Consider the following 25,655-nt stretch of genomic DNA (forward strand, 5'->3'; position numbering starts at 1 on the left):
AGGCCCAACTCTGGTTTCCCCTGAAATAATCCAGTGGGAATCCCAGGGATGCAGTCAAGATCCCAAAATGGGTCTCTGGAAACATGGACAACAGATTATCCTCCCACATCAACTACACTGGCCCTTGTTCGACCACCTGTACGCCTGTGCCACTGGGAACCTGACGGTTCTACAAGCTTGCCTCTCAGCACTGGTGGGGAATAACTGGAAGAGAGGCTGAGGAGGCAGCATCCAGATGACAGTCTTGCCCCCATATAAACCATCTAAGCCTTTCAAACCTGCCCACAGTCACTTCCTGCTCCCCTCTTCTCCTTTCGAGATCTGGCAGATTGACTTCATCCAGCTACCCTCGTATTATGGCTATAAGTTTGTCTTGGTTATGGTCTGTATGTTTCCCAATTGGGTGGAGGTTTTCCCATGTCAGGCAGTCACAATGGGGTTGGTCAGGCCCCCTGTGAACACATTATTCTATATTGGGGAGTCCCATAAGAAATCCATAGTAATAGTGGAATCTACTTTTTGGGTAAGGGGCTTAAGTTGTCCTGAAAGACTTGGGGAATACATTAGCATCTACATCATACTTACCATCCCTGCCTTCAGGACAAATCAAAAGGACCAACGGTGTCCTGAAGGGGTTACTGGGAAAACTAACTTCCAAGTTCCTATCCTCTTGGGTCAAGGTCCTTCCTGTTACCCTCCTCATCCTCAGGTCACGCCCTGTAGATAAGACTAAGCTCTCCCTTTATGAGATCATAACTGGAAGACCTATACCTCTCATCCTAACAGATCTCTCCCTGACCTTGCATCATACTGCTTGCAAGAATACTGTCTCAATCTCAGTCACCAGATTCAACAACTTCAGGGTTTTGTCTCTCAGTTTCACTCCCCAGGTCCTTTGCCTGAGACTGATTCTCTCATTTTGCCAGGTGACTGGATCTGCTTGAAGCACCACCTATGGAAATATTCACCAAAACCTCAGGGGAAAGGCCCATTCCAGGTTTTGCTCCTCACCACTACTGTAGTCAAACTCTGAGAAGTAGACCCATTGAGCCATCAGTCCCACTTGAAGCCAGTATCTACACCTGAGTGGATATCCAAACCCACAAGGAAGTTGACCCTTCACCTCAAGAGAGGCCTGAAAAATATGACATTTGTAGTAGACAGTTCACCCAAAATTCTGGGTGAGGGCTGAGTATATACATCCTTCTTTCTCCACACCTTTCCACTTGGCCATTCCCCATTTCTCCTATCACCACCATCTCTACACCCCTTGGTGTCTCTACCTATTGGCCACCTTGTGTTTTGCCATCACTATCCTGACCATCTACTTTGCCCTCCATAATGTCAGAAGTTGTCCAGTTCTTGGGGTGGTGGTCTTCTTTGAGCTCTTCTCCCTCACTGTACTGGGGCTCCTCCTTCCCACTTGGCTTCTCTTTTATAGCAATCCTTCTACTGAACCTTTGTTACTCACTAGCCTTGGAAGTAAACCAGCCCCTCTGCAGGGTGATGCAGAGAACAGCCGAGATCCTCAACTTATCCACTTGCTGGCTCTGTGTACCTAATGATGGGCAGACTGAAGCTTGGCCCACCAACCCTAATGACTGGGTCATGGTATACCTCTTCAGATTTCCCCATGTCTCTCTTGCTCAATCCCACAGAAGGTTAACAGATAAACTCATTGATTTTCCCTCAGCAATTCCAGAACTCTTGTTCCAGTTAGAGTACCTAAGGGTCACCCACACCCTTGATATTCTATTGATTCAGGTCCCTGTCTCATCACATTTGTACCTCAGTCCTTATGCTACTGTAAATACTACCATTTTGTCTGTATTCCAACATCAGCTATCTGGAAGGCACTCCCTTCAGTTCTGTGAAGTCTGTTTATTTCCAATTAAATCATCTGGGTTACCACTGGATAAGGTGGCCCCTCTGTTGTAAAAGAACATTACGTAGGTGGGGGGGGGGGGGAGTGGCAGCTAGGTGGCACAATGAGTAGAGCACCAGCCCTGGAGTCAGGAGGACCTGGGTTCAGATCCAGCCTCACACACTTCTCACACACACACACACACACACACACACACACACACAAACTAGCCATGTGACTTTGGCCAAGTCACTTAACCCCAACTGCCCTACCCTCCCCCCTCCAAAAAAGCAAAAAAAACCCCAACATTATGCTAATCAAGGAGCTGACGGAAACCAATTGCAAATCAAAATCTTTAATGACTCCATAGTGCTCCTGGGGAAGGACAACACTTATGGGGATTCAGGATTCTGCCACGGTAGACCTACAGCCAACTCCAATCCCTGTATCTTGCCAAAATACCAAGTTGGGGCGTGCAAACACCTGTCCAAGTCAACCCTCCTTTCTCTGGGACAGTAGTCGTGGCCTGCTGTTTGCTAACTCCACTGAGGTCCAGCATCCAGGCATTTCCCTGCTTTGTGCTGTCCATCTGACTCACCAAAGAGAGGAGCTTTGGCACATCAAATCCCTAACCTCTGGGACCTCTACTGTATCTGCTGGGAATGTCACCTTTTCAGTTTCCCTAGGACCTGGGGCAGTGTAGTCTTCTTCTGTGGCATGAAGACCTGTTTTACTTTGCCCCCCCCACCCCTGGTCTGGGTTGTGTCGCCTTACTTATGAAGCACCGTCCCTGTTATCGGTCTAGGACCAAGGGCTTCCCTTCATCTGTTTTCACTCTAGAAACCCCTGGGTGAGTCAAGCATGATGTCTCGTTCCTCATTCCCCTCCTGACCTCCCTCGTGATCTTTGGCTCTGGGGCCACTGCTCTTCTTCAAGTTGTGGTACTGTCATAATCTATCAAATAAACTCTCCTTCAGTTACCAGAGAACAGCTGAGACCCTTGACCTCCTCCAACAGCAACTAAATTCCCTATCTGCAGTAGTCCTTCAAAACCACTGGGGCCTTGACTCACTCTTGGCCGCCCAAGGAAGACTTTGTGCCACACCTGTAGAGACTTGAAGCTTCTATGTTAATTAGTCCTCAGAAATGACCCTAAACACTGCCTTCCTCCAGGACTGCACTAACATCTTAACCACCATTAGTTCCATCTCCCCAGCCACCAACTTCTTTTTCCTGGGTACCTGCCATCATGGGGGCCATCCTCCAGTCTTATCTTTTTCATCCTCACTGCTCTTCTGTGCCTAGGGTTAACCATCTATATGGGTGCCCATCTGGGTATTGCCCTAGCTCACAAGTGCTCCACTAGGTGGACAATCTTCACTGTTATTATCCCTCCTTGATCTACAAAATGAGGGAATGTGAAAATAACCTTTCAAAAGAATAGAGTAGCCATCTTGACTTCTTTGAGCTCCCTTATCCCCTAGGCCCTGTGGAAGAAGTCAACAAGAATCAACATACCAACGATGCCTTGTGCTTGACCATTGAATAAAGAATGGAAGAGGTCTGGGAATATTTATAGAAAGCAAAGACAGCCAGTAAACAAAGAGAAATCAGAGATTAGACAGAAGAGATGATAAGAATGAGGAAACTGGGGCCAGGAAAGATTAATAATTGACACTCATATATCATACTAAGGTTCATAATTCATATCCCTATGCACAGTTTATAAACCACACACACATACCTCATTTGTTTCTCAAATCCACCGGATGAAGTAGATACCACAGGCACATTTCTACAATTTCATCTTATTTTTATTGACACTTTTTGTTTTTATAGCAACTTGATTTCCAAAAATATTCTCCCCACCCCCATACAGGGAGAGTCAGGTCTTATAACAAAAATCTAAAAAAAAAAACAAAAACAAACCAATTTCTGCAAAACTACCCCAAATAGACTGTGTATAATAACAATCATTTTAATAATAATAATAACAATAAATGAATGAATTAAAAGGCATTTATTAAGAGTTTAAAATATGTTAGGTAACATTCTACAAAGCACAAAAGATAAAAATATTTAAAGATAATTCCTGCTCTCAAGAAGCTTACATTCTAACAGGTAAAGACAACAAATACAGGGGGGAATTCTTTGTTCAGAGTCAGAGAGAAAGGGAACATGGGTGGAGGAGGAACAGAAGGCAGGGAGTAAGGTGGCATGGTTAGCTAGTTTGAGATGTGAAGTTTCCCTGGTCTCTATGCATATAATAGTTCACACCCTGTCAGAAATCATGGCTGCACTGACCCCAGGGCAGAAGTTACAAGGATGAGTGGATTATAATTTCCGCAGGGACAAGGGCCAGGATTCTGAAAATAGTATCATCTGGTTCTCCCTTCACTCCCAACCCTTGACCTTGCAATAAAGGGAGGGAGGCAAATTTTCTCAACTTCTCTCTGGGTTAGCTAAGCTAAATTATTACAATTATTAATTCAGGTTTTTGAGGGTTTTTTTGGCTTTGTTAGGTACTACAGGTGCAATACCCATTTTGCAGCTAAGAAAACTGAAGCTTAGGTGGTAAAATTAACTTGTGTATGGTCACACAGCTGGAACAAGTAGTAGGACTGCAGCAGAGGTTTCTCTTATCATTTTCCATCACTATGATAATGAGTCATAAAGCTTTATTTGTGTGGCTGGATCTACTGACACCCAGTGCTTGGTACTAATTACACCCAAAGGAAAGATAACTGGGATATAGCTCACAGGATCTACTAATTCAGGAGAAAAATCAATACTTGAGGCAATATAAATTACACCGTTATCTCTTTCACTGTAGCAACTAAACTATCAGTGAATTCAAATTTATTTCAAATCCTTAGTAGGTAGCTGTGTAAAGGACAGGAAAAAAATCACACTACATGAATAATAAAAATGAATTTATGCTATACAATCCCTGAGAGGGAAAAATAAATGGAATTCAGTAATGCCATTTTTAGACTACAGCTGAACAATAAAGTTTCATGATTAACCTATTTATTCATCAACAGTTGCTAAACTATTTTGTTTTGACCTCTCTTATGATTCCTGGCCTCTTCTGATATCACTTAACTAGATTACAAAGTCAATACTATGCAGCAATAGATTCAATTGGCATACATGGGGAATAAGGGAGACATTACAACACAATAGTAAAACACATTATTTATTTCTTTCAACAAGGTACAGTAATAAGAATAAAATTCACCAAGTTACCAATACCAACAAAATAAAGGAAAGAAGGCCATTAAAACAAATTTCAAATTAAAAGTTAACTAGGAAGAATTAGAAAAAAAATAAATAAATAGAATATGATATCCAGTTAGTAGGGAGGCTACAAAGGTCTGCTAACACAACCCATACCTACTATGGCATTAGTCTCAACAAGTCTCACTTGGTCTCCCAGAAGACCTCCAATGAAAAGAGTATGGTGGAGAGAGAATACAATTGTCTCTCTTCAAATGCCATCCATTGTTTTCTGGGTCCCAAAACAAGTACTCTTCTACACTGCTATTATAGGGTACTTAAATTCTGCCCTCTCAGATTAGAACATCCCCTACTTTATCAATCTAAGTTCACATGGCATAGTTCTGAATACCTTTACCATTCTGGTTACTCACCAAATCCTTCCTAAAATGTGGTGCCCAGAATAGAACACAAGACAATAAGACCCTAGATATGATATAACCAGGGCAAATTATAATAAGATTTTCACCTTCCTTGTATAGTACATTATGCTTCTAGTAATGCCTATTACATTTGCTTTTGTGCTTGCCATGTTACATTATTGACTCATGTTCACTAAAAAAAAAACCCCACATCTTTTTCATATGAACTAATCCTCCCCTCTCCCATACTTGTACATTTAATTTTGGGGGACCAAGTATAGAACTTGACATTTGCTGCTATTAAATTACATCTTAACGGATTTAGTACGAGATACAATCCTTTTGAGGTCTTTTGACCTTTTAATTCTACCATATGTTAGCTATCCTTCCCAGTTTCGTGCTAATTTCTGGGAAGACAAAGAAATGCAAAAAAAACAGTCCTAGCCCTAAGAGTTCACATTCTGAGGAATGAAGGGAATACTGCAGGTGGGGAGACAATCTATAAAGAGTGTGTGTGTGTGTGTGTGTGTGTGTGTATACACACACACACATAGTGTAACTGGAAGGGAACCTCAGAAAGAAGGCACTAGCCCTGAGGGGCGGGGAACACCAGGGAAGGCATCTTCCAAAACACAAAACCTTAAAAGAAGCCAGAAGTCAGGGGGTCATTTTTTTTTTTTACTGCTTATTAATAGTTTAATGTATGAAGGAAACATCCAGATTTCTAAATATGAAAGCACATATCTGACATTAATTTAAGTCTACATAAAGTAGAGCCTCTATACTGACATACTGAAATTTACTTTCACTCGGCCATTTCTGTTATGTAAACAATTGTACATTTATTTGCCATTCTAAAACTTCAGGATCAAGTAAAAGGCATGAAGGTGGGAGATAAAGAGTGATGTGACAGATAGGAGGCCAAAATCACTTGATCACAGAGTGTGTAGAGGAAGTAAAGGGCAAGAAGCCTGGAAAAGTACAAAGTAGAAAGGGGACAGATTATGAAGATTTTATGTTTGATAGGAGTCAGTGGAGTTTTCTCAGTAGATCATCTGGTCAGACCTGTGCTTTATCACTTTGATAGCTTGGTAAAGGATGAACTGGAGTGGGGAGGGACTTGAGGCAGGTAAACCAACCAGAAGATGATTCTAATAGTCTAGGAAGCATCACTAAAGGTAAAATGGATGACTTTGATTACCTCAATTTTTTTTCTACAAATAAACCTAATTTAGCTAAATTAGTAGGGAAACAGTTAATTAGGAAAAAATTTTGCATCATGTTTTTCTGATAAAGGTCTCATTTTTCAGATAAATATGGAACTGATTGAAATGTACAAAAATAAGAGCTATTCCCCAACTGATAAATGGTCAAAGGATATGAAAAGCTTTCAGAGGAAGAAATTCCAGTTATCAATTTTTAAAGCAAAAATATTAAACAATTCTTTACTGATCGTGGCACAATAAAAATTACATTTAAAAGGAGTCTGTGAAGAAAAGGTTTTAAATGGAGACTAAAAAACCTTAGGAATTGCTGGGTGAAAGAATAAATCATAGAAATAAAGAGAAAATAACATAATGAAAGAAAATTATAAAAGACAACATATCAAAACCTTTAGGATGTAGTCAAAACAACCCTTGGAGGAAACGTGTACCTGTAAACATTTTCATCAATGAAGGAAAGAACAGAACAATGAATTAAGAATGCAATTAGAACTAGAAAAGCAACAAATTAAAAGCCTAAACTAAACATCAAAACAGAAATTCTGAAAAGTCAAAGAAGTTAACAGAATGGAAACCAAAAAGGCAATCAACTGAATTGAAAAATTAAATTAGGAATTAGAAGAGATGGGGCAAAGGTGGGCAGAAGGAACAGTAAGCCTAAAAAAACAGTAAGTCTGATTTTTTTTAAATAAAAGGAAAAAAATTAAGTTTGATATAAAAAAGAATTCCAAAAAACAAAAAAAAGAACATTTTTAGAAGCTTTTCTGCCCAATGAGATGCCTTACAAAACTGACAACTTAGATGTCTTTTGAAAAAATATAAAATATCCAGATTAATAGAACAAGAATAGAGAACTTAAATGAACAATTTCAGAAAAACTGGACAAGGCATAAATTAACTCCCAAAGAAAAACACCAGGACCAAATGGATTTACAATTGAATTCTATCAAACATTCAAAGGACAATTAATTCCAATATCACATAAAATGTTTGTGAAAAATAGGAAAACAAGAGATCCTACCAAATTCCTACTATGATACAAAAGATGGTCACAACACTGTGTGTGCACCCCCAAAACTGTGTGCAACAGAAATCCTTACCCAAATAATACTCAGAAGTTTCTCAAGGTAGGAAGCAGAAAAGAATGGTTTAAATTTAATGTGGAGGAAGGGCCACCCTCCAGACAAATGGTCAGGGAGGAGAAGCAATTTACAAAAGGAAATGGCGAAGTTATAAAGCCCTAACTCGGAATTCTCCCCCACACCTCTCCCGACCCTTTTCTTCCATTGGCTGGAAGTTAGGTGTACAATCTAAGCGTGGCAATCTACCTCAAGTACCAGAACAAGGAAACAGTAGATCACCCAATGTACATTTGAGAAAAGACTTCTGTCCTTATTTGGCATATCTTGTTCTGAGGTGGCACTGGGGAGGGTCTCCATTGCTCTAAGTCCCAGATTCCTGCAAGGTCAGGTGACTTCTCAACTTAGGCCTAGTGGATGCTGAAGCCACTCTCGATTTGATTTTTCAGAATGGGGAAACTTCACTGCAAATTATCCCTCACAACTGTAACCCAGGAAAATTTTTAAAAAAAGAAAAGAAAAGAAATAGAGAGGAAAAAAAACCTAGAGGTCAATTCAATATTCCTAAAGAATACTGATGCAAAAAATGTAAATAAATAATTAGCAAAGAGGCTGCAACATTTATACTAGCAATGAAAGGGTGCCTCAAAAACAAAAATATAACCACAAGATATCAAACATACAAAGAAAAGACTTCTGACAAAACACTTGTTTTATTAAAGTCCCCATGGGTAGTTTGGATTTCTTTGAGAACTGCTTGTTCATTTACTTTGACCATTTGTCTTTTGAGGAATGGCTCATTTTCTTATATACTTTAATCAATTCCTTTATACTTCAAATCACTAATAGAAAAATGCAAATTGAGGCATCCCTGAGGCTCCACACAAGGGAAGGGGAAGGCAAAGGGAAAAATCAGGAAGGTGATTGGGGAAGGGGAGGAAAATTACAAATGTGTTGGTCAAACTGTTGTAAATTGGTTCAGTCACTGGGGAAAGAAATTGGGAACTACTATATACCCAAAAGTCACTAAGTGTACATTTTGCCCCACATTACCACTATACTAAAGAGGTCAAAGAGTGAAAAGACTCATACATAGAAAAATATTTATTCCACCTCTCTTTTGTAGTGGCTAAGCACTGAAAACTAAGGAGGTGTCCTTCAATTGGAGAATGGCTAAACAAATTATGGTATATGAACTTAACAGAATATTGTTGAGCTGTAAGAAATGAGAAAATGGACTTTTTCAGATAATCCTAGGAAGACTTATATGAACAAATGAAGAATGAACAGAATCAGTGGAACAATTATATAATATCATAGTAAAGAAAAACTTTTTTAAAAAAGGAAAAAAACCTTACAAATTCTGATCAATGCAATGACCAACCATCTTCTGACACAGAGGTGATGAACTTAAGGTGCAGAATAAATTTTTGGAAGAGGCCAATATGGGCATTTTTTTTTAGACTAACAGTTTTGCTTTTCTTTGGTGGGGGGCAGAGTAGGGAATACTGAATAAGTTATTAACAGGAGGAAAAAGGAAGAACTTAAGGTCACTGTGTTTTTAAAATACAATGAAAAACACAGAAGGAATCAAACAGGACAACTTTGAAAACACTACGTCAAATGTATTATATACTTGAAAAGTAAATTATACAGAATAAAAATTCTTACTTTAATGTACAAGCCCCTTCTGCTGTTCATTGTATATGTAAATGATCATCTTAGTTTTGTGTTTGTTAAATACAAAAAAAATCACAGAAAAAGAAAGTAACCTTTTAAAAAGAGTGTCTCCCCAAGGTACTGTCCTGAGGCTTTTTTTTATCCTCTCTATCCTTTCTAAACCCGTATTCCCTAGGTTCACTTATCACTTGTGTACAAAACTCCCAAATCTATATCTCTAGTCCTAATCTCTCTCCTCACCTTAAGTCTAGCATCTCTAACTGCCTGCTGGGCAGGTCCTAGCATTCTGCCATCATCACCTAAAATCCAACATGAACTAAAAATAAACTCCCCATTTCTCCCTAAGCCTCTCTCCCTCCCGGCCCCCAAATTCCTCTTTTTCCAAACTGCCCTATTTCTGGTAAGTTCATCCACCATCTTCCTACCTACCCAGGTTCATAATTTTAGTCACGTTTGACTATTCTCTCTTCTGAAGTCCCATATTTAATAAGCTGCCACACCTAATTACTTCTATTTGCAAATGTTTTAGGACCATTCCTTTCTCTCCACTGACATGATCACCAGCCTAATTCAGGTTATAGTCTCCCCTTCTGCCATCAGTCTTTTACATTTCCAACCTATCCACAAAGTTTGCGAAATAATATTCTGAAGGACAGGTGAATAACCATGTCTTTCCCCTACTTAAAAAGCTTCGGCAGCAACCTGTTGCTTTTGGGATAAAATACAAGCTTTACTAGCCATTTAAGGCTCTCCACAATCTGGTTTCAACCTTCCTTATTTTCATTCTGTTTTCTTTCTTCAACCTGCTTTATTTCATATTACTCCCTTTTCACATATTCTACATTCCAGCCAAACCAAACTATTAGCTGTTCCTTGAACTTGACATTCCATCTCCCTCTGAGGATTTGCACAAGCCAGCCTCCATGATTGGAATGCACTCTCTCTTCATCTATTTTTCAGATCTCTCATTTTCCATCCGCTCAGCTGTTACTTATTCTATAGTCTTCCTAATTCCCTCAGGCATTAGTGCCATCTCTCAAAAATTCTACATTATTTTGATTTCTCCTTTTTCCCTTTCGTTCCAAGTGTGTGCATGTGTGTGTATGTGTATACACATATTCATCCATCATATCATTATCCTTCCAAAGCCAAAAAGAATGTAAATTCCTTGAGGGCAAGAACTTTTTCATATTCCCTTTTGTATCCTCAGTATCTAGAAGTCTTGAACAAAGGTGCTCAATAAATTTTTTTAAAATGAATTTATGCACCTTCACAAAAATATTATGATGAAACTATTAAAGTCATGTTTGGGAAGAGATATGTCAAAATATGTTTTAAAATTTAAGTTGTAAGAGAGAAAAAGCCCCTTAAGTCTCTGTTTTATCACTCACTAACCTGTTAAAATTTATATATAATATATACATATATTTACTATGTGTTTCTTTGAAAAACTATACATAATAGGAGTTTACAATGTCTTTTATCTCCTTTCTTTGTATATTGAAATGCCTGTTGATAATTAAGTTCTTAATAAAAAAGAAAATTTGGGGGTAAAAGTCTCTGGCAAAAGTCAGGTTAAAAAAGTGCAAGAAGCCTGCTAGAATGAATAGGTCTTATACCAAAGCTATCCTCTTCAAACTACAGAATCTCACCAGGCTGAAAAAAATTAGCTCAAAAAAAAGGAGACAGAAATGGGGGATTAATAAGTAAATGGTCATCTCTAACCCTATCTTTTTTATTGTTTCCCCAGAAGAGCAGATAAATCTATTAAGCAAAGGATTAGTTCATTTCTTTAAAAAGGGTAAAGATATTAGAAAGATAGAATGATGCTCTGAGTGTCAATGAGAGGGAGTGCTAAGGAGACAAATCAACACTTTTCCCCTAAAGAGTTGCAAGCAGATGTCTAAAAGGGCTTTGTATATAACCAAACTACTCCAAAGACAGTCTGAAGGTAGAGAGCTTTGACACAAGTCAACAATTAAGGAACAATGTAAGACCTTTCCATAATGGATAAAAGATAAAGCTTTCAAAGCAACACTGTATTCTCAAAGGCTATATGCAGCAAGGCAGAATACAAGTTCCGGCAGGTCCTATGAAGTTAGTCAAGTTTCAGGTACTCACCTAGGAACATACCATGTGTTTGAATTTAATTAGGCTGTTCACCAAACACCAAAAAGACTCCTCGCCAGAAAACTGACCAACAGTCAATGAATATTTTTTTTTTTAGCAATAGTAATTCATAAATACCTAAGAAATAAAAGAGTTATAATCTGCCTTGGTGGGCTTAATAAACTAAGATCTTAAATACAAAAGGCAAGAATAAGCAAAGATTAAAAATAGATGAAGTTCATTTAGGAAGATAATTTTCCTCCCCATGTATTTGTATTTCTTTGAATCTTACTCCATATTGTATTCTTTTTAAAAATGCAATATACACATTAGTAATTACCACTTAGCAGTTAAATTTGTATATTTTAATAAAGGCTATTTTTATAGGAGAGACATTATCTAGTCTAGACTTTATCTAGTTGGTTTGTTACTGTTTTTCCTTCTTTTTCTATGCTTAGGGGATAAAACTCACTCGTAGGTCTGTGCAGCTGTAGTCTAAAGTTGCAACCCACCTGCTGGGAGTAACCTGATTGAAAATTTAGTAGATTAAGGATTAAATAGAACTTCTACCTTTAGAACTCAACTCACTAGAAAGTGAAGAACAAGTTTCACATACATGAATTTTCCCAACAGTTTTCCCCCTTTAATTACCAAAACTCTATTTTAACCATTTTTGATGTCTCTAAAAATGGATGAGTAGTTGCAAACAGTACAGTGGGGAATTTTCCTCCAAACAGATCTAGAAAACACATGAGTCCCAATCCTGATGGGGAAATCTCAGAAAATGTAATAGGAAGTCATTTTCTAGCCCACATCCACATAAGGAGACACAGAGATAAGTCCGTAGACCCTAGGAATCTCATATGGAACAGACCACTGCCAGACCCATACAAGGCCGCCACCACAGGGACAAATGCAAACTGGTAGCTTTGTTATCCAATTCTAGGCTTCAAATAGAGAGCAGATTGATTAAGGGACCTGCAATCAATCCTGGCCCAGAAATCCTATCCTACTGATCTGAGGCCCTCACCTTACACCAAGCGAAGAGGTTCAGAAGCAAGTAGCAATGATGTGGCTTGGATTCATGAGCTGAGTGGAGTAATCAGTTCCAGATTCCAACCCAGTATAAAGCCTGGGGAGGAATAATCAGGTCAAGAATTTTAGAGCAGGGACGGCTAGGTGGCACTGGCCCTGGAGTCAGGAGGACCTGGGTTCAAATCCGACCTCAGACATTTGACACACTTACTAGCCCTGTGACCTTGGGCTTAACCCCAATTAACCCCAATTGCCCTCCCTTCTCTTCAAAAAGCAAAAAAAAAAAATTTTTTTAGACCAAAGTGGGGCATGCAGTGCACTTCTATAACTGAACCAGCAAAGTTTCCCAGGTGGGCTAACAATGGCCAAATTCAGTGGCAGTCTATTCTTTCTCAAGCCTGGTCAGGAAACTTGCAGAGCTCACTAGGAGGTCAACGATCAGATTCTGTCCTGGATAAGATCACTTTAAGAAAATGTAGACAGATTCAGAGCCTGAGTTGTTCCTGAGATTCTGGAACAAGACAACACCGAATACCCCAAGAAAGGAGCAAGAGGAATAGCCCAGACCATCTTTCCAGAAGCACACAGGGTCTGGACCTAACATCAAGTCTGAGGTCTGGAAGTAGACTAGGAAAATGAACAACAACAAAAAAAGGATGCCATCAGAAAAAGCTAATATTGTGACAAGGAAGCTCATGACACAAACCAAGAAAAATAGAATGACTCCAAAACACCTATAAGAAAAGACTCAAAGAAAAACACAGCTTAGGCACAAATTCAACTAGAACTCCTAGAATAGACGAAGATCTGAAAAAAGTTTTAAAATGTTTCTGTCAATGAAATGAAGGTATTAAAAATCAACTTAGAAATGAGAACTATGGAAGAGAGAAGAGGAAAGGAAATTAACAATTTAGTATAAAAGGTACAAAACTTTGCCCAAGCAACAAATTCCCTGAAAATCAGAATGGACCAAATAGAAGACAATGACTACATGAGACAACAAGAAATATTAAAACAAAGTCAAAAGACTGAAAACGAGATAGAAGTAAACATAAAGTGGTTGTTCAGTCATTTTCAACTCTTTATGACCCCATTTGGGGTTTTCTTGGTAGAAATACTAAAATGGGGGCGGCTAGGTGGTACAGTAAGTACAGCACTGGCCCTGGAGTCAGGAGGACCTGAGTTCAAATCTGGCCTCAGACACTTAATACAAAACTAGCTGTGTGATGTTGGGTAAGTCACTTAACCCCAATTGCCCTACCTTCCCCCTCCAAAAAGAAAAATCTTAAAAAAAAAAAAAGAAATACTAGAATGGCTTGTCATTTCCTTATCTTGCTTATTTTACAGATGAGGAAACTCAGACAAACAGACCTGCCCAAGGTCACATAGCTAGCAAGTATCTGAGGCCAGATTTGAACTCAGGATGATTAGTCCTCCTAACACCAGGCCTGGCACCTTAATCACCGTGCCACTTAGCTGTCCATTGCAAAAATAAATTACCTGGAAAAGAGATCAAGAAAACACTTAAGAAATCATTGGACTACCTGAATACCCAGACCAAAAAAATAGCCCAGACACCATATTTCAAGAAATCTTAAAAGAAAATTGTTCTATTCTCTTAGAACCAGAGATCAAAATAAAAATGTAAGGAATCTTCTAGGTACTTCCTGAAACAAATTTTATACCAAAAATTCCTAGGAACATCATAGCCAGAGCATCCAAGTCAAAGAAAAAATACGGAAAGCAGCTAGAAAAAAAGAATTCAAGTACTGAGGAGCAACAGTCAGGATCATACATGATTTAATAGGCACCATGATAGAATACCATATTCCAGAAGGCAAAGCATATAAGATTACAGCCAAGAATTACTTACTTAGCAAAACTGAGTATAATCCTGGGGGGTTGGGGGAGTGCCTTTAATGAAACAGAAGACTTTCAAGCATTCCTGATGAAAAGATCAGAGTTCTGTAAAAACTCTGAACTTCAAACACAAGAATTAAGAGAAATATAAAAATGTAAACATGAATGAAGAATGATAAAGGAACCAACAAAGACAAACTTTGTTTTTCAGTTGTTTTCAGTCTTGTCAGACTCTTCATGACCCCATTTGGGGTTTTCTTGACAGAGATACTAGAATAGTTTGCCATTCCTTCTCCAACTATTTTTACAGATAAGGAAACTGAGGCAAACTGGGTTAAGTGTCCAGGATCACATAGCTAGTAAGTGTCTGAGGCCAGATAGGAACTCAGTAGGATGTCGTCCTGACTCTGTATCCACTACAACACCTAGCTGTCTGTAAGGATAAACTGCTTACATTCAAATATGAGGACATGTGTCCCCTCTGAATCTTATCACTATCAAGGGTCATAGAGGAAACAGAATTAGGAAGGTTTGGGAAGTAGTTCTGTTAGTCATGATCTTAAAACAGGAATGGAAGAATAATATACTTGGGAAAGAAGGGAAAACTATAAGGAAAATGATCTCATATAATCAGAGTAGACAAACGAGGATGGAAGTGGTAGAACTCAAACCTCATTCTTTTTTTCTTTTTGGAGGGGAGAAGGCAGTGCGTTTGGAGTTGTGATTTGCCCAAGGTCATATGGCTACTAAGTGTTAAATGTCTAAGGCCAAATTTGAACTAGGGTCCTCCTGACCCTAGGGCCAGTGCTCTATTCACTGCACCACCTAGACACCACTCAAAACTCATTCTCATCTAAACAGGTCAAAAGAAGGAATAATACTGGTACTTAACACACACACACAAAGTTGGACACAAAAATAATTTCACTCAACAGACAAACAGGAAAAGGGAAGAGAGAATTAGAGGGAGGAATTAAGGTAGGTTAAGGGAGGACTTAGTCCTAAGCAAAACAAACCCTAAGGATATATGAAAATATAGCTCTTTTTGAGGTAGTGAGGTATGAGAATCTGAGGGGGTACTCATCGACTGGGGATTGGCTGAAAGAATTAAGGTATATAAATGTGATAAAATACTACTATGCTGTAAAAAATGATGCTGATGGTTTCAGAGAAACCTTAGAAGACTTATATGAAATGATGCATAGTGAAGTGAATAAAATTAGGAAAACAGTTTATAGGAAGACAAAATGGTGAAGATAAATGATATGAAAGAATTAAGGATTCTGATAAGTGTGATGACCACAATGCCAGAGGAATAATGATGAAACATACTACCCACATCCTGAAAGAGGTGAAGGGCTCTGAGCAGAGATTTTGTTTTACATGTTTCTAACAAGGCTTTGATTCCCAGTCACACCCTCCACTTCCACTGGGAAGATTTTTGCTGAATGAGAAAGCTAATTTTTAAAAATAATAAAATTAATTGCCTTTGCTTTATTAAACAGAGCACACTGAATAATTAATCTTTTCTTGATATCTCAGTGTTACAAACATTTTTATAACATACTATAGTAATGCCCTAAGGATGTTTTGCATTATATTAGAGCTTTCTGACCCTATATTAAATGGCCTCAGATTTTTATGCAATTCTTCAGCTTTGGCTATCTCCTCCTGGGCACTTTTAAGTTTATCAGATTCCTGCCTCACCCCTTAACAGCTTCTGGTTCTCTACAGCCCAGGACCAAGATTGAATTGTTAAGCTTAATTTTAGGCAAAATTACAGGTCAACAAGGGTGTGTGTGGCCTGAGGGTGGCTCCATTATGAACTAAAGAACAGGCTTGGTGACAATAATCTGCACTACTCAGAAGTCTTTTTCTCATTACTTTCAGTTTCCAGGGTGTGGTCAAGGTTTCTGGAAATCTGACCACCAGATAAATGTTGCTATATTAGTCTTTTCTGCTTCTGTGTTTTCTGTATATTTAAGCTAATTAAACTTTAGTACATGGAAAACATTTTAAATTATAGTTGCAATAAAAATAACCAAATTTTACTGCCCAAGTGGTAAATTGTTTTAGGACTGTGGTCTTTAAACTTATTTGATTTGATTACACACCAAATTAGTAAAAAATAATATAAAAATTAAGAATAAATCCATAATATATATGTAAGCACATTATAAACGTCAGTACAAAAATAAAATGTGGTTCCTCCTGTGTTTATTATTATTCATGAGTAATACTGTACTAAAATTTACAATGTAATTTAAACAAAATGTAAATTTTATAGGGATAAAGGTGAAATAATATTTGATCCTAGAGATAATAGGGAGCCACTGAAATTTAATGAATAAGGGAGGGATGTGATCAGATGTGTTCTCTAGGTAAATCACTTTAACAGTTGTGGAGGATAGACTGAAGGAAAAAGTTGTCTAAAGCAGACATCAATATTTAAGATATATTAACAGTCCAGGTGAAAAGGACAGAACCAGGGTGTAGCTGAGCAGAAATGGAGAGGTGTGAAAGATTTTTGTGGTGGTAGAAAGACAAGATTTGGCAACTATGTATTATGTATTATGGCAATTATGTATTATGAGTGATAAGACAGTGAAGAGTTGAGGATAAGACACAGGTTACTAGAAGGATGGTGGTACCTTCAAAAGTAATAGAGAAGTGTGAAAGTGATGTTTTTGAGAGGAAAAGATAATCATAATGAGATGTGCTACATGGATCATAACCCATCCACACATATTCATTCCATGCAGTTCACTATTCTATCCAAAAGAAAAAAAGGGGAATGAAGGGCTCTACAGGCAGGTAAGTAGCGCAGTCTCCATGACCAGCAGTCAAATCCTATGTCAGACACTTACTAGTTCTAGAATTCTGGGCAAGTCACTTAACTTCTGTCTGCCTCAGTTTCCTCAACTGTAAAATTGGAATAATAGCACCTACTGTTCAAGTTTGTGGTGAGATTCAAATGAGATATTTGTAAAGTTCTTAAAAGTTCTAAATAAAATTAAACTAAAGTTCTTAGTGCCTGGCACATAGTAGGTGCCTACTAAGTTCTTTACTCTTCACTTATACAGGACACTGAACCTGAGTACATATCCTACCCTCTGAGGGGCACCTATTTCAGCCAAAAGGTAACTGGAGGGTAGGGGGTACAGTTAGGAAGGAATTGGACAGAGGGATTTTACCTAAAAGCACCTATGCAACTCCTGCTGTGGTCAGCTCAGATGGTTGGGAGCTTGTACAGTTAAAAAGGTTGGTGGATACTAGGGCTGTATCCCAAAGAGAGCGTAAAAAAGGGGAAAGGACCCAATGTACAAAAATATTTATAGCAGCTCTTTTTGTGATGGCAAAGAATGGAAACTGAGGGGATGCCTGCCTGATAATTGGGGAATAACTGAACAAGTTGTAAATGCAATGGAATACTATCATGCCATAAGAAATGATGAGCAGGCAGATTTCTGAAAAACCTGATTGCACAAACTGATGGTAAGTGAAGTAAGCAGAACCAAAAGAATATTGTAATCAGTAACAGCAACATTGTGATCAACTATAACAGACCTAGAATGATCCAAGACAATTCCAAAAGACTCATGATGGACAATACTATCCACATTCAGAGAAAGAATTACAGAATCTGAATGCAGATTGAAGCATACTATTTTCATTTTTTGTTGTTTTTTCATTCTTATGGCTTTTCCCTTTTGTTCTGATGCTTCTTTCACATTATTAACTTGGAAATATGATTAATATGACTGGTACATGTACAATCCATATCAGATTGCTTGCTGTCTTTGGGAAGAAAGGGAGGGAGAAAAATCTGGAACTCAAAATCTTATAAAAGTGAATGCTGAAAACTATCTTTACATGTAATTGGAAAAATAAAATACTATTATTAAGTGTGTGTGTGGGGGAAGCTTGGTGGAAAGTAGAGTAATATTGTGGGGATGGTAAGGGGTGTCTCATCTTCTGATTGGTTTTATAACACATTCATGTTATTAGGCTACCATCTCCATTTTGGTTTTTAGTTATTACACTAAATAAATCTGTTAGACACATTATATAATAATAATAATAATAATAGTTGAAATTTATAGAGTGCTTACTATGTGCCAGGCACTATACTAAGTGCTTTGCAATTGTTATTTCATTTGACCCTCCCAACAACCTTACATATGAGGAAACTGAGGCAAACAGAAGTTAAGTGACTTGCCCAGGGTCACACAGCTAGTAAGTGTCTGGGGCTATATGTATATTCAGGTCTTTCTGATTCCAGGCCCAGTACCACTGTGCCACCTAGCTGCCTAATTTCAGCACAAAAGTAAAATGTGCTGTCCTTCAAATATAAAGATTATATTCTTTATAATAGCTGCATTATGCTACAAATTTTCAACTTATCACATTATATATATATACATAATTCATAGACAATACCTTACCTTCCCCATTAGATTATGGGTTTCTTGAGAGTAGGGACTGTCTTTTACTTTTCTATCTCCAGTGCTTATTTAGCACAGTGCCCAGCATATAGTGCACCAATTCTTATTGACTTGATCGAACGTACTTTTCAAATAATTCTTCATAAAATTTTAGTAATGGGTTTGTGCTGAGGTATCAACAACTTTCTGCCTGATCTTACTTTGCAGGCAAGAACAAGGTACAACCTACCTACCCACTCAGTCTTCTTTGTCACCAGTAATGTTGGTACGTCATCCTCATGACGTTACTCTCATCTGAAATAGTCTACACATGTCGTCTATCTTCTCCGTAATACTTCTGCCCTCTGTAGCGCCCCCTATCCCTCACTAAACCCCTCTCTTCTCCAAATGACTAAACTACTGATAGAACACACTTCACAGTGTAATGCTTTTACTCCTTTGAACTATTCCCTAGTTACTTCTTCTCGACAACAAGCTCCTTAAGAATAAGGAATATGCCATTGTCTCTATCAGTTGTTTTCTTAGCAGCATCTACAAGTGGCAAACACGCTTTGATCAATTATTTGTGAGATGGCTAGCTGGGGTTGAAGGTCCAGTCTATGACCAGGAAATGGTGTAAAATTAAAAGGCCTCATAGAGCAAACCTAAGTGTATCATCAGCTAGGGGCACCTGCAGAAAACCAATGTGTCCTTACCAAGCTAACAGTGCCTAGCATATAAGTAGGCACTTAATAGATATATGACTCCAAATGTGGACAAACATACTAATATTACGCTATACAGATATATACAATCCCGATTATAATCAGGTTTGTGATGATTTGGGGGCACTATTGCCATGCTTTATCACACGTTTCCCCCAATCCTGGAATGCACTGTACTATACTTGCTACTCACCTCTACCCCTAAGAATCCTGAGCTTCCTTCAAAACTCAGCTCATGTAACACTTCCATGGGAAGCCATTCCTGATCCCTTCAGTTGTTGGTGCTCATGCCTACCTCCCAAATTACCATACACAGATATAGATATAGAGAGATCTATCCCTCTATATCTATTACAGTGGAATAAGCACTGACTAGATTCAGAAGACCTGGGCTTAAACACCACCTCTGATGCTTACTACATGCGAAACTTCAGGATTGTTAAATGAGGACTAGATCAGGTGGCCTCTGATATCTGAAGAAGCTACGTGGCACAGTGGATAGAACACTGGGCCTGGAGTCAGGAGGGCCTGAGTTTAAATCTAACCTCAGATATTTACTAGCTGTGGGATCCTGGGCAAGTCACTTAAACTCAGTTTACTTCAGCTTTCTCATCTATAAAATTAGATTAATAACAGCACCTATCTCCCAGAGCTGTTAGGAGGTTCAAATAAGATAACAATTGTAAAGTACTTAACTTACTGCCTTGCACATGGTGAGTACTATTATTAGCCATGTGACTCTAGGCAAGTCACTTAAGCACTGTTTGCCTCAGTTTTCTTAACTATAAAATGGGGATAATAATAGCAACTATCTCCCAGGGCTGTTGCAAGGATCAAATGAGACTATATTTATAAAGTGCTTAGCAAAGTACCTGGCAATGTTATATACTTATTCCCTTTTTCTTCCCATTCTTATATCTATGAATCCCCCTCCCCCCCATATTGTAAGCTCCTGGAAAGATGGGGCTTTTTTTTTTTTGCTTTTGTATCCTTGGCAACTAACACAGATACTTGCACATAGTAGGTCCTTAGTAAATGCTTACTGGATTGAACTTGTTTATGATGCAAGGATTTACAAAAAAAATTGTCATCCTTTTGGTATCCCCCTTCCCCCAATAAAATTTTCAGTGGAATGTATTAATATATTCCATTGAACTTGCAGAATACTTTGAATATTCTGATATTCTAGAACACAGGGCAGAATTAAATAAGATTCAATTTATAAATTAAATAAATATAAAGTCTTATACTTGAGTTAAAAAAATCAACCTTATAACCTATATGTTGGAGGGAGGCATGGTTAATAGCAGTATTTTAGAAAAAAACAAAATCTGGTTGTTTTAATGGAATGCAAGTTCAACATGAATTAACAATGTGATATGGCAGCCAAAAAAGTGAATGTAACCTTAGACTGCATTAGGAGGGGCACAGCATCCACAAGTGAGAAAGTTACTGTACTCTGCTCTGGCCAAACCATACCTAGACTACTGTTTTCAGTTTGGGGGACCAATAGGAGGGACACTGATAAGCTGGCAGATGTCTAAAAGGAGGTTGAAATGGTTAGAAATTGTGCTATACTGAAGAATGGCTGAAGGAAAGAAAGATGGAAATCTTACAGTGAGCTATGATAGCTGTCTTCAAGTACTGTAGGAAGGGCTGCCAAATGGAATAAGGACTGGATTTGTTATGCCTGGCCCCAGAACTGGGGTCAATGGGACATTGCAAAAAAGTTCAATATGAGGGAAAACTCAGTGGTAGTGAGTTCCCTCTCACAAAAGGTCTTGAAGCAAAGTTAGATGACACCCTGTCAAGTATGTTATACAGAGGTTTCTTTCTGAGGTACTGGTTAAGAGTGCACAGCCATTAGAGTCCTTTCCAACTCTGAAATTCTGTGATTCCGTGAAGACAGGCAAGTTGCCTTCCTAAGACCACAGGGCTCCACTGGCAGAAGAAAAGAAAGGAAGGAGATTACACATGCAGAAGACTAGACACAGACTGACTAAGAGGCAGACCACAGGGCATGATGCCAATCTGGAAGAAACAAATAAACACTCGTGTGCCTGGAGAAGCTATAGACTGTGACATACCAAGAGATACAAACCAAGATCACTCAAAATTGAGTCTCTCTCTGAGAAAGGCAACACTACACAATTTATCATAATATAAAATGAAATAAACCTTTAAGGCAAACTGATTTCAATCTCCCTCCTACAAAGTACACTTTGCATAAGTACAGTATTGCTTCCTGAAATTTTCAATAATGTGTGGAATCAATATTTTGTTTGTTGGTAAAGAAAGTAAGGCACAAAAATAATTAGTCAGAATCATTAGAGACTCAGAAACAGTTTCCTGATTTCCAATTTTGTATTTTGCTCTAGAATTTTTGTTGTACAAGCTTCAAAGAAAAAGCAAACACTCTTCTCTCAGACAACAAAAAAAAACAACCCTCAAATCTTTTAATCTGTCTGATAAAAAGTAATTCTGAATATCCCAAGTTCTTTTCAGGAGGAAGGGGGTGCGTGATGGTGGATAAAAGAACGCTTTAAAAATAATGCCTAAACCCTCTTGAGTAGTTACCTCATCAAGTGACATTTTCTTAATGTCAGGAAATCAAGGGAAAAAACCACAAGAACACAAACCTGTAATTCATACAACCAATATTACAAAAATGAATGTCTATACTGACAGAAATCTAAATTAACAAAAGATGGTCATATTATGAGTTAAATGAACTTAAGTAACCCAGAATAAAAATGAAAGCACATAAGTAAAAAAAATAAGCCTTATATTTTATTTCTTTTCTAGGTTCCTTGCTTACTCATGGCCTTTTTTTCTCCATGCAATACTTTAATATGCTTTTCTGGAAGTGATCCTTATTGATGACTACTCTTCTTGCTTATTTCTTAAAAATAAAGGTCAAACAGTCAAAACTAAAGCAAAGAGTCCAGGGTGGGAATAAGGAGACCCAAAACACTTAATCTAGATCTTACTTCTTTAATTTTGCAGAAAATTGAGTTGAATTAAATGTCCATTTAGCTCTAAAATTTTATTATTAATTCCCTGAGACAATTATGAAAGTACAATCAGCTTCTGATTATCCACAAAACAGAATCTGAGTTGTGAAATGGTTAATTCCAAATAACAATCAAAACTATGTTATACTTATCTTGGGAAAGTATCTGATTATTAGAAAAGCAAATTATCTAATATGTATGCACATAATTACATTTCACTTATGCTGTTAAAATGAGTTTATACACACAGGCACTCATAATTCATTTTGCAGGGAAGAAAAAGGGACACAGACAGGCAACACACAAATATACAGGTGAACAAGATGAAATCAATCTTAACTGACATCAATATTGTCACACAATCTTCAAGTGGAAAACAGAAATGCTTATATGAAGAAAATGTGGTAAAATTTTATGGGGAAAATGCTATTATTCCTGGTACCATGAAAACATATCTATACAAAAGCTAATTTAACAGAATGGGAAAAAAAAATCCTGTTAATTATCCTCTCTTTTCTCATCTGTTTCTGTAACAAACATTAGTGGCCTAAAAAAGGTTCGGTAACATTGGCTACATTAGTTATTAAAATCCTTCCCAGATACTGTCCAATTTCTTTCAGGCCTAGCATCTGGTGTCCTCATGCATATGATTTCATTAGATTTTCATTCTTAAAGAAAAAAAATTAATTCAGTGGCAACAAACAGAGAAAGAGTAGAAGCCAATTTCTCTCTGGGGCATTTACTTCTTTATAGACATATATAATCTATTCTTTAAAAAATATATATGTATATATATATATATATATATACTCTTTCCTAATGAATGGTTAAAACTTGAAGCAATGACACGATGCATATATTTATAAAAAAAATTCATTCTTAAAGAAAAAAATGAATTCAATGGCAATAAACTAGAGAAGAGGCCAACTGCTCTTCAGGGCATTTACTTCTTCACTGACATGAGTAATCTATTCCAAAAAATAGACTCTCTCCTAACAATGGCTAAAACTTGTGGTAACAATGGCATGATGCATATATTTATCAAAAAAACAAGAAAAATTTCAAACAAACATTTACCAAAATATAAGAGCACAGCCACAAAAAGCAATTCGTTTCTGCCAAACATATGGTGTTTAGCGCTGATCTTAGCAGTAGTATGTATCATGGTAAAAATAATAGAGAAGCCCAAAAAGCATTGCTAAATTTCATTTTTGCTTGTAATATACATCATCCTGGTCCTGTCTAGAAGGCATAAGCATATTGAAAAGAGCATTTCTGTCCTAAGCATACGTAATAAATACATGTAGGAGATCTATACGAAATGGGGATGTAAACAGTCTTGTGAGGTTGGCATCAGCCCCAATGAACCGACATGGATACACAGAAGAAAAATCTTAGTAGCTAATTCCCAGGACCTACAACTGCATCTTCCCTCCCCCTCCCCAAATTCCAAAGCCCCAGGGAATCCTCACCTAGGACACACAGCAAACAGCCACTGCACCGTTCTTGAGTTTTAAGACCCGATTATGTGTCAATTTTCCCTTAACTGACACATGACGTCCTTTTCAGGTAGTGTCAAAAGTTCAAAAATCCAGGTTGGTCACCCGAAGGCTGCGCCCCGAATGCCAACCTCCGGGTGGAACAGGTGGTTCACTCACCCAAGTGCAGACTCCTGCCTACTCCGCCCCCCGCCGCCCGCCCCGCCGCCGCCGAGGATCAAACGCGGAAGGGCAGGTTTTCAAGGTTTTAAACCCAAGAAGAAGGGGGCGGGGGCGAGGGCGGGGGCGGAGAATCATCTTCAGGAAAAGCTTCCAACTTCAGCCGCTGCCAAGTTTCCAAAGCCAGACGACGGGTGATGGGCGGGCGCCGGGTGATCGCGAATGAGGAGGGTCTCAGATGCGCCGCGGAGAGGGGGCGCTCGGCGGACCAGGGGGGTGTGGAGGGCCATGGGGAGCCGGAGGGGCTGCGACTCTCCTCTCCTCCCCTCCGAGGGCGGGGTGGGTGCCGGGTGGCAGGTGTAGGAGAGAGAAGTCCCTCCCGCGCCCCTGGACCCCGCCAGCCGGGTCGGGCCGTGCTGGGGACCCCCCGCGGTCCTCCCGGCCATCCCGCCCCGCACACCCAGCCCTGCCAGACTAACGGTCTCCACGCCAGGGTCGCTCCGGCGGCAGCTGCCGATGCACCACCACTTCCCTCTCTGTCTCCCTCCCCACCATCCCCAGCGCCCTCCCTCAGCAGGTCCCCATCCTCGCGGCCCCGGGAGGCCTCGGGGGCTCTCACCTCCTCAGCTGCGCCGAGCTCCCGCAGCGGGTCCCCCGGCTCCGTCTCGCCTCCTCGTCGTCCCGCGGCACCTCCTCCTTCTCCTCCTCCTCCTCCCCCGCCCCGTCTTCCTTCCCTTGCCCTGGCAGCGGAGGGGGCTGCTGGTGGTGGCGCTGTGACTGCTGTGGGAGTGGTGTCCCCGCAGTGACGGCGCCGCGACTCAGCCTCGCTCTTCGCTCAGTCTCCCGGTGGCTCCCTCTTTCTGTTTCACAGTGGGGACTACAAACGCCTCTGCCGCCATGCTTACTACGGACTACAGTGGGAGGAGCCGGGAGCCGGGGCGCAGAGTGCGCCTGCGCGGAGCTCCGCCCCTCTATTCCCCCTACCCAGCGTTGGTTTTCAGACCTTCCCCCTGCCTCCTCCCGCCCACCCCAGAAAGGGGGCGGTTCTTCTCGAAAGAACTTGCTGCGGGGCTTGAGACAAAGTCCATTTGAACTTTGGAACTTAATCTCTGGAGGGGGTCGCGTAAGTCCCTGAGTCACAGACCTCGGTGGTGGAGGTCGGAGTCTTAGAAGTGATGCACCCCAAATGCAGACTTATTGAACAGTTTTTACCTCCGGTGAGGTAACCCAACTAAATGCTCTTCAGAAAAAAAAAAATAAATTGTGCAACATCATTAGAGTTGTAAAAGTTTAGCACCCATGCTAAATACATAACAGTATATAATGATATAATATGACATGTA

The 25,655-nt window shown here is 39.2% G+C and overlaps 1 protein-coding gene across 4 annotated transcripts in view; it reads right to left on the reverse strand.

Annotated features, from left to right (window-relative positions):
- The window catches only part of FNDC3A (fibronectin type III domain containing 3A), a 189,631-nt gene extending 164,377 nt beyond the window's left edge, over positions 1 to 25,254 (reverse strand). For 2 of the 4 annotated variants that reach the window (XM_069063638.1, XM_069063635.1), the window contains exon 1: positions 24,932 to 25,254. The gene's annotated coding sequence lies outside the window, so the exon portion shown is untranslated. Of the gene's footprint in view, positions 1 to 3,608; positions 3,770 to 24,126; positions 24,389 to 24,931 lie in introns of those variants that run through there. The other 2 variants (XM_069063636.1, XM_069063637.1) reach the window with 2 other exon arrangements.
- Between the last annotated feature and the right edge of the window lie 401 nt (positions 25,255 to 25,655).

This window comes from Petaurus breviceps, unplaced genomic scaffold, assembly GCF_028583685.1.
Source record: "Petaurus breviceps papuanus isolate PSGF00001 unplaced genomic scaffold, PetGlider_PUasm1.0 90594, whole genome shotgun sequence".
Taxonomy (NCBI): Eukaryota; Metazoa; Chordata; class Mammalia; order Diprotodontia; family Petauridae; genus Petaurus; species Petaurus breviceps.